The sequence below is a fragment of the Pinus tabuliformis genome, chromosome J (assembly GCF_031772625.1).
Source record: "Pinus tabuliformis cultivar Carrire ecotype Pingquan chromosome J, CPIR1, whole genome shotgun sequence".
NCBI classification, from domain to species: domain Eukaryota; kingdom Viridiplantae; phylum Streptophyta; class Pinopsida; order Pinales; family Pinaceae; genus Pinus; species Pinus tabuliformis.
In genome coordinates, this window is record NC_142295.1 from 112,641,914 (window position 1) to 112,651,825 (window position 9,912).

A 9,912-nucleotide genomic window follows, 5' to 3' on the forward strand; every position below is an offset into this window, starting at 1 on the left:
AAATAACATTAGGGGGTGCTACACTTGAGTAGAAAAGTTTTACTCTAAAAGATGTAATTTAAGGCATCAAACTGACCCTAAAAAAAAAATTGATGCTAATTCTCCAAATTGGGCCCCACTACTAAAACTACTCATATAAGTTGATTTTTTTTATTCTTCCACCTTGAAAACATTGAGATGGATGACAAACAATATAATGATCCTATCTATATCACTAAGACTATTAGTTTTTGTAATTTCATTGTTTAGAATTGAATTAACACAATTATATTACAAAACATTTGGAATATAATATTCAATGTTACAATAATAACTTTAAAAAATAGAATATAGAAATTCAAAAGTAAAATTTTATTTATTACATAATTAAGAATGTATAATTTAAATACCATGTTCAATGTCAAACTCAAATATCATGCATTCATTGTCTACAATGAAGGCGAATGGGAAATCCCTCAGTCAAGTATGGTAATGGAAAATATGAGGTACGGTCATTTCCAAGCCCTTCCCATCTGCAATGTAAATAATATTATTCAATATTAAAATAAATTAAAATGAATTAATGCTTATTAAATTATGTACTAAAAAAATGATAATATAATCCTTCTTAGTCTATTTAAAATAATATTTTCTTTCATGAAAATATTTTCTATAATTATGAACAAAAGCTCTATCTATAATGAAATAGGAAGAACACAAACCTAAATCTTGTGAGAAATATGTGAAGAAAAAGAGACAAATCAAGCCTAGCTAGATGAAATCACCGGCAAAGCCTAGCTCCACCTCCAAACGGTGTAAATGAAACATTATTTGATACATCCTGCATTATGAATAAGTTTAATTACCCTAATAATTTACAAACCATATTTTAAATTTATACTATATCATAAATATGAGCCTACTTGATTTGGTTCCCATCGTGATGAGTTAAATATAAGAGCTTCATTGTAGGAGTTTCCATGTAAATGTGTTGCTGTTAAAAATGCAAAGACCACCCATCCTTTTGGAATGAGATAATCTATAAAAACATTTAAAAACAAAATCATATTAATATCAATAATATTGAAATTTAAATAAAATTGTAAGAAATATTATATTATCTCAAATGTAATAACTTCTATTGAACAATACCTTTCACTTTAATGTCCTCTTTAACTTCTCTAAATACTCCAGAGGCAAAATTACCTAATCGAAGTGTTTCATTAATTACCTATAAAAAATAAATAAATATATTTTTAATTTAAATCCAAATATTGTAATTTTTAAAATACAAAATAAAATTTAATTTCACATAAAATTATTTTAAAAAAATATTCAAAAAATAATATCTCACATTAATAAAATAAATTAAAAAAAACAAATAATTAACGAAAATAATTATCATACACATTCTGTAAATTTCATCGATTTGTAATCTTCCCATTCCAACTTCTTAGGATTCCGCTTGGTCTTTAATATAGCATCATGCTCTTCCTATCATGCCAATATGAAATAATTCATTAGGCAACTCCAATAAGACCAAAAAAAATAATTGAAACTTAAAAAAATACCTATACATACCCTTATTTGTTCCAATACCCTTATTTGTTCCAATTTTCAGACAAACTCCTTAGACGTTGTGGTATCAAAGATCAAGAGAAGCTATACATACTTTCATTTGCTCCAATGCCTGAGGGCAATAAGTAAGAAATTTGATAGCAAATGTCATGGCTCTGGATGAAGTCTCATGTCCAGCAAAGAGTAAAAATAGAATAAAATCACAAATAATTTCATCCGAAAGGGATCCTTCCATAAGTTTTTGTAACAAATCATTATGAACAACATGAGGATTATTCCTTCTCTCTTGTACCATCTGAGAAATCTTTCCTATGAGAAGTTGTCTGGCCTGCATCATTATTGAGATTTATTAGATAGCCTGCATCATCACATAATATTCATTGAAATTTATTAGATCGCCTTAACTGTATGAAGAGAAAAAAGGTAATTTTACAAGGAAGCTCTGTGGTATACATATTGATCATGAGAACAGGAAAGAAAGGTAAAAAAAGGTACAGATGAAGAACTAATAACAGAAGACAAATCTATTTTGTACCTTAATTCCCTTTGCATAGGTAGAACCAGGGATTTTAAGAGGAATGGCAATCACTGCATTGGTGTAATCAACAAATAACTCACAAATCTCACTTGTCTCTTTGGATGGAGATAAATCCAGCAGTTATTTTGCCATCAAGTTGAGAACCATCTACAACAACAAATTAAGTGATCAAACTCAAATGCATCCAAAAATCTCCTGCCTAGGTACACAATTTTTTGTTTTTGTTTTTCCTAGGATTTCACTTGCCTGGTGACACTCATTCTGCAGAGCAATATCCTTCATATCTGCCCATCTGTCCAACGTTGAGTGTACAAGACTCTGTATCTCTTCCATGAAGTCAACTCTGAGCCTCTCAAACCTCAGCAAATTCACAGCTATTCCATGGAGCTTCCTCTGGAGATCGCCATGCACTGAGAGAAGCCCGTACTTGCCTATCAAAGTCTTGAGAGACTCTTGGTAATGGGCTTGAAAGAGCCTCCCCTCGTTTTGCAAAACAAACTTGTTGAACTGGGGATCTGCTGATACAACTGCCCGGCGTCCAAATAAATGAGATATGAAAATGTCGGAATCATACCTGCAATTTTTTTCTTTTTACTTCAGCAAGACATCAGATAAATTAAATGGTTAATAAAAGCCGGAAACCATCAAAATGTTAAGATTAACCCTGAGTTTTTGCCACATGTTATTGTAGCCCATTGTATTATGTCAATTAAATAATACAATTATATTTGATTGGGAAAAAAGTTTATAAATAGACTTATTTGTTTTTCTAGTAAAGGTACCAAGATAGAAGGGCGAACAGTAGAGCAAGGTCTCCCTGGTCAGTGTGGGGTTTTTATTGGGTTGAGCAGGATCTCCCTTGTCAAGGAGTCTTTATTGGTTTGAGCAGGGTCTCCCAGTCAGCTTAGTGTAAAGGACTAAAATTTAAGCAGAGTTTTTGGTTAAAGAATTAATAAAATTTATACAGTGATGTGTGGTGTGGCTGCTGAGTTTGTTAGGTGAAACCAATGAGATCAGGGGTCAAATCTTATTCTGTTATGATGTGCGACTTAAAAACTTGAAAATAGACTCCCATTAAAAAAAATTAATAAAATTCTATTAGACTAGGTTTTTCCTAAAATTGGGTTTTCCAAGAATATATCTCGGTGTTCTTTGTATGTGATTGCTTCCATTTCTGGCTGTTCGCAATTAATGCTTACTTTTATCTGCCTTTTCATATATAAAACAAAATAGTTATGGGTCATCAATACATTTATACATAGAGACAGAGGGAGCGTCTCTCACCTTTTCTCCCTTTCATCAACGAATTTCCTGGGATTATTGCTGGTCATGGAGCGATAATAACTGAAGGATTCGCCAATCAGTGGCCATCCAGTCGATCCAGGAGGTAGACGGGCCTCCTGATTCCCTCTATTGATACTCCTTTTTCGGCAGCCATGGATATTCCACCACCTGTGAATAAGGTGGAGGAGCGCCACCGCTGCAGTGAACACCACCAACACCACTGATATTTGATCCGCCATTGCGACACTTTTAACGGTATCAGTGGATACTGATTCTTCTTCTGGAGAACCTCTGGACCGCTTTGCGAACTTAATTGCATTCAGGGGTTGAAGTTTGCAAATTGCAGTCCATTAATGAGTTTGAGGTTGCAGAGTACCTCAATTACACAGTACTCAGGGTTGCACTAGATCTAATAATGACTGCAATACCTGTCAGGATTCTAAATGTTTCAATAAAATCAATTTTCAACTTTATAAAATATAAAAATGATTCTAGATAAAAAAGTTTGAAATAATTTATTGCCATGGGGTTAACTCCAAAAAATTCTTAAATTGTTTATCTTCCAAAGATTCCAAACTTTGTCCACATTCTTTACTTGAAAGATTCCATAAGGTGTCTTTATATGAAAGTTTCATTTGTGAAGAATTTATATCTAAAAATGTCAATTAATTTCTTTATTATTTCATATATTTCCATTATATTAAAATTCTGGATTTCATAAAATTTAAAATTTATTTTTATTATTTTTTTAATATTTTGAAACAAAAAGATTCACAAACAATCTACAATATTTTAAAATTATTTTAATAAATTAAATAGTAATTTGTGATAGTATATTTTAAAAGTATTTAATAGTAATGGGTGATAGTATATAAAATCAGATTAAAAGGTATATGACTCTGTCCCACCAATAACTACAAAGATGATGGCATTCATATTTATATCCTTTGGATTGAAATCATTTCTTTTAACTTTAGCTGGGCTTAAAACTTTATTTCAAACTAGTATTTTAAAATTAAAATATGTTTTTTTCGGGGGAAGATAAGTATGTTCATAATTATTTGGAATAACAATAATGAATATACACATATTTACAATAACATGGTTTTCTTTAAAGAATCCTGATAAATATACGCTACAATATTTTCAACGTTGTTAAAATATCACTTTTTGAGTTTTTTTTTATATTCTAATTTTTTATATTCTAATAATTGTTATTATATGTAAGTTTTAATTTTTGAGTTTTTTTTTCATATTTTAAAAATTTTACTATTTGTAAGTTTTATTTTTCAATATGTTTATAATTAATTTGAGAGAAAAATTATATTTTTTCAAATAATTTTATGGTCAATTTTATCTAAAATTTTATAAAAAATTTTAAAAATCATGACTTTAAGTTTAAGTTTTCAAAGATCAAACGTTTCAAGGAAAATTTTTAGGCACTGAATCACTGTATATATTTAAAACTATATTTTAAATAACATGAGAGCACAATTTTATATTGGCAAATTCCCATCATCAGTTAGACTCATAATTTCTTAATAAATTCTCAACGTTTGGTAAATATTTATTGGTGAATGTTGTAAGTGAGTTTTTGGTTAAAGGAAACATATTTGTATTTTTTAGTTAAATGGTTGATATATTCAAATCCATGAGGTGTAGATTAGTTGGTTTGACTAGGGTTTAGTTCTCATTAGATTTCAAGTTCGAACTTTATGAGAAGGGGTTAAGAATAGAAGCCACTTTGGCAGAAATTGAACTATCCAAAGGGCTCTCACAATCTTAGTAATAGTACCTATTAAATAGATAATTTTTTCATCCAATAAACAAATAAATCTCACCCTACACAAACATAATTACCCAAAAATAAATATTGATAATTTTTTAGTAAAAAATTATAATTATAAGTAGATTTAATTACCCATCAAATTATTAAATCTTGAATTATAATTATATATATATATTAATGAAAGCATAAGTGGAAGGGTTATTAATTTTTTTGGAAGGGTTATGAAAAGCATGTTTACTCCATATGAGTAAATATGTTTTAAGAAAAAATGCCATGAAACTATCTAATATTTTTATAGTATTTTATGTAAAGTTTATATTAAAATATTTATTTTATTATTAATATCTAAAATAATATATGTGAATTTTATGTTGAGTATGAAATTATATATATTTTTAATATTATATTGTTAAAAAAGTTTCACAAAAACTTGGTTGCTCGTGTTATTTTGTTATTAGTTTCAATTATATAATTTACATTTTTAAAATTTGTATTATGGTTTGATTTAAGTGTTGTTTATATTTATTTTGTTTAATTTTATTTTATTGATATTTATTCAAATTTTGATTGGATTTATAGATTGATTTGATGGGGAGGTGGTTGAGGTGGTAGCAAGATGGTATTAGTTTTTTTGTTGCAATGGCATCAATGTCTATCCACAGTATCATTCACATTTTATGTGAGCTAGCTCTCTAAGAAGCTACATAATGTGACTCATATAGTCTTCCTATTTGTTGTTGTTATTCCATCCTCATGAACAAATTCAGCTATTTTTGCAAATGATAAACCAATTTGCACCATTTCCTAAAGAAGGCCCAGTAGTAGGAGAGAACAAAACTCACAGAGCAACCAAAGTAATCAAATTTCTTTCTCATTTGCAATATATGATACCCTAACTATCTTCTTAGAGCTCAAAGTTATTCTCATGGCATGATTAAGAGTTTTAGTCCTTCCTTATACACAATCACATGAAATATATAGATGACACGACATTTTCTCACAAGTTACTCTCTCTAATTTAGGAAGTGCTTCAATCAATATATAATAACTCCAACTTCTATTCTTTTGGTTATGTCCTTTCTGGATGGAGAATAGATGACCATCAAAACCTCCAAATTTGAAGTAATTACTAATGTAAGACTTCCTATATCCATAGTTGAAGCACCCCTTCAATAATATCATAATTTGCATGGAAAAAAATATCATGTTCTACTTGTTTGTTGAAGAGGTATTTAGTAGTATGGATGAGTGAATCCAATAATACATTGAGTTTCCTCTCTTGAGAACCCATGAAACGGGTCTCAAGTTTTAGGACTCAATAAGGGACTATTGGTTGGCATTGATGTATTGATAATGAGATGGTTGTGTTGACATTGATGTCAACACTTGAGGTCATGCACGTATGTCAACCTCATGACTATGGAGCTTGATGGTAGAATGATGGTCTTGGAGGAGTTGGCATGTGCATTAATAGACATGTCATGATACAAGGTCATATATTATAACATCCCCAACCCCTTTATGTGTAAATAAGGATGTAGAGTACTTAGAATTGACCTCTAGGGCTACTTTATAGAGAGAGGATCATTAAAATTCCTCTTCCTTCAACCACCTCGAAACTCATTTTTGAGGCAACCATTATCTTTTGATCATCGAGAACCTTCTAATGATATAAATTTCAACTAAGTTGAAGCTCTTGACACAAAGTTATGGTCACTAGAAGGTTCATCCTTTTTGTGTCATGTCAGTGCTCATACTATCCATGTGGTAGACACATGGAAATCCTTTTTGCCACATCAACACCACATTGGTATCCCACATCATCTAAAGCCTACTTTATGACACATCATCTAGCCATGTCAACATGCCACATCAGTGTAGAAATTTTGAATAATATAACACTTATTCACAGAGATTATCCCGATTATACACTATTTGCAGAATGCATGCATAATACATAACCTCCTCTACATTGATCATCAATTTTGCAGAATTAAGAAACAAGCATGCGCACATTGAAACATCAATCACACATATCAACACAGTATGTACTGGGGAAAGCATACAGCTGAAAACCTCCAACTATCTGTATATTATAATGATAGAGAACATGTAACAATACATAGTACAATACTCCTCACAGTACTCAGTACTATCTCCACCTGCTACACACAAACTAGCTCAAATCTGAATCAAGTCACAGGTTCAAATCTCCTCCGATGTCTTCCTGCCTCTACTGCGCAATCCAAAGTGAGAATAGGAATGATCCAAGCTCGTTTTCCTTGGCTTGTACTGCGCAATCCTCATTGGCAATCTCAATCATTGATTGTGCAAATCTCATGCACAGCTATAGTCACAACTGATAGTAGTCTCCACCTCTAACACCTGTCTCCACTGAATTGTCCATGCACTGAGTTAATTGATGTATTCTTTAGTTGATTTATGAGTTAATAATTAGTGAATTAATTAACAATTAATTCACATCACTCATCACTAGTGTATTTTGCAGTTAGACTAAATACAACTAGTTCAACTAAGTCAAACTGAACACAACTCCATCAACTCCTCAATCAACTCCACTAAACTCAATCACTTGAGTTCTAATTGAAGTCCATCATGCAATAGCTCAATTGACGCATAAGAAAAGTGTATTTCCTTCTGGCAGTTGCATGTGCCACATCCGTAGCTCGAACTGAAGTGCTCCAAGAGGATAAGATAATGTTTATAGTCCAAATATTATTAAGAGCTAATAATATTCGACTGTTCTATTTTTAGCCTAGCACTCTAAAAATAGACTCCGCCCATATGTCTAAAAATAGAAGTCCATCTATTTTTACCAACATGACCAATCATCCACAAATAGCATCCTGGAACTCATAGACCATGATCCATATGTCTAAAAATAGACATAGTCTAAAAATAGACTTTGCGCCAAAAATAGCTTGTGGGCCCACTTAGTGAAGGCGACTTCTTTTCACTAAGCTCCATCATCTTGTTTCATTTTCAACACTCCCTCTCAACAAGATATGGATTATTTGCAACCCCTATCCTGCCTCGGTGGTATTCGAATTTGTTCCTGGTGAGCGCCTTCGTCAAGATATCAGCATCCTGATCCTCCGTGGGAATGTATGAAAGTAACATGATTCTCTACTGCACATAATCTCTGATATGATGGTACCTGATGTCAATGTGCTTGGATCTATCATGAAATACTGGATTAGCCGAGAGTTTAATGTAACTCTGGTTATCACAATAAATCACAGTAGGCTCCAAGTGTGACCCAAACAACCCGTCCAAGATCTTCCTCATCCATATAGCCTCGCATGCAGCCAAACTTGTTGCCATATACTTGGCCTCTTCTGAACTGAGTGCCACGGATCTCTGCTTCCTGTTGTATCAAGAAACTGCTATCGACACGATACTAAAGATCCCTCCAGATGTGCTATTTCTGTCCGTTGGTCTCCCTGCCCAATCTGCATCCATGAACCCACACAGCTTAACCTCATCCTCCTGTCTGTACCACAATCCATATCCCGATGTGCCTCTGAGATAACGCAATACATGCTTCCCTGCCTTCCAGAAGAGCTTGGTTGGCATAACCATAGCTTGTGAAAGCTGGTTAAAAGCATAGCATATATCGGGTCGTGTATTGACCAGATACATAAGCGACCCCACCAATTGTCGATAAACAGTGGCATCCACTACCTCCGCTGAAGTAGCATCCTCCTTCCTCTAACCTCCAGGAAGAGGAGTATCAACAGGCTTGCAGCCATGCATGTTGAACTTCTCTAGTATCTCCCAAGCATACTTACCCTGAGAAACAAATAGTCCATCACTACGCTGCCAAATTTCCAATCCCAGGAAATAATGAAGGAGGCCCAAGTCCTTCATCTCAAACTCTCTAGCAAGATCATCCTTGCATGAAAGTATCAATAGCTCATCTCCTGTCAAAATCAAATCATCTACATAAAGTACAATGATAAGCAACTTACCCTCCACCACAATCTGGTATAGGTTAGGATCCGCCTCACTCTTGGAGAATCCAAGTCCGATGAAATAACTGTCCATCCGTGTGTACCAAGCACATGGTGCTTGTTTCAACCCATACAATGTTCTCTTGAGCCTGCACACATGCGACTCGCTGTTGAAGATCTCGAAACCTTCGGGCTGCTCTATGTACACCTCCTCCTTAATGACTCCGTTGAGGAATGCAGTCTTCACATCCATCTGATGAATGTGCCACCCCATCTGCGCTGAGAGAGAAAGAATCATCCGTATGGAAGAATACCTTGCGACAGGTGCAAAGGTCTCCTCATAATTGATCCCCTCTATCTGTGAGAAGCCTCGGGGAACAAATCTTGCCTTGTACTTCTCCACACTCCCTTCAGCTGCCTGCTTCACTTTGTAGATCCATCTCAAACCCACCACTGATTTCCCCTCCGGTCTTGGGACAATCTCCCATGCACTATTTTTGACAATCGAATCATACTATTCCACCATGGCATCTACCCATGCGGGATCCTCCACAACTTCCTCGAAAGAGGATGGCTTAGTCTGACACATTTTCTCACAAGAGCCATGTATCCAGTGTACCGATCAGGTGACTGTCTCTGTCTGCGCTGTCCTGTAGGTGGTACTACAACCTTCTCTGCATCTTGAGCCAATCACTCAGCTTCTGTAGTGCGCTTTTCCCTCTGATGGTTGGCGCTGCATGAGTGGTCTCTTCCACTCCATGAACTTCATC

The 9,912-nt window shown here is 33.7% G+C and overlaps 1 pseudogene across 1 annotated transcript; it reads right to left on the reverse strand.

Annotated features, from left to right (window-relative positions):
- Nucleotides 1-421: 421 nt before the first annotated feature.
- LOC149225793 (abietadienol/abietadienal oxidase-like) lies at nucleotides 422-3,840 on the reverse strand (annotated as a pseudogene). Its single transcript, XR_016246988.1, has 9 exons — nucleotides 3,380-3,840; nucleotides 2,342-2,669; nucleotides 2,093-2,242; nucleotides 1,652-1,885; nucleotides 1,387-1,473; nucleotides 1,132-1,210; nucleotides 903-1,018; nucleotides 702-820; nucleotides 422-512 (listed from the first exon to the last, which is right to left on the reverse strand). The product of XR_016246988.1 is annotated as an abietadienol/abietadienal oxidase-like (transcript).
- Between the last annotated feature and the right edge of the window lie 6,072 nt (nucleotides 3,841-9,912).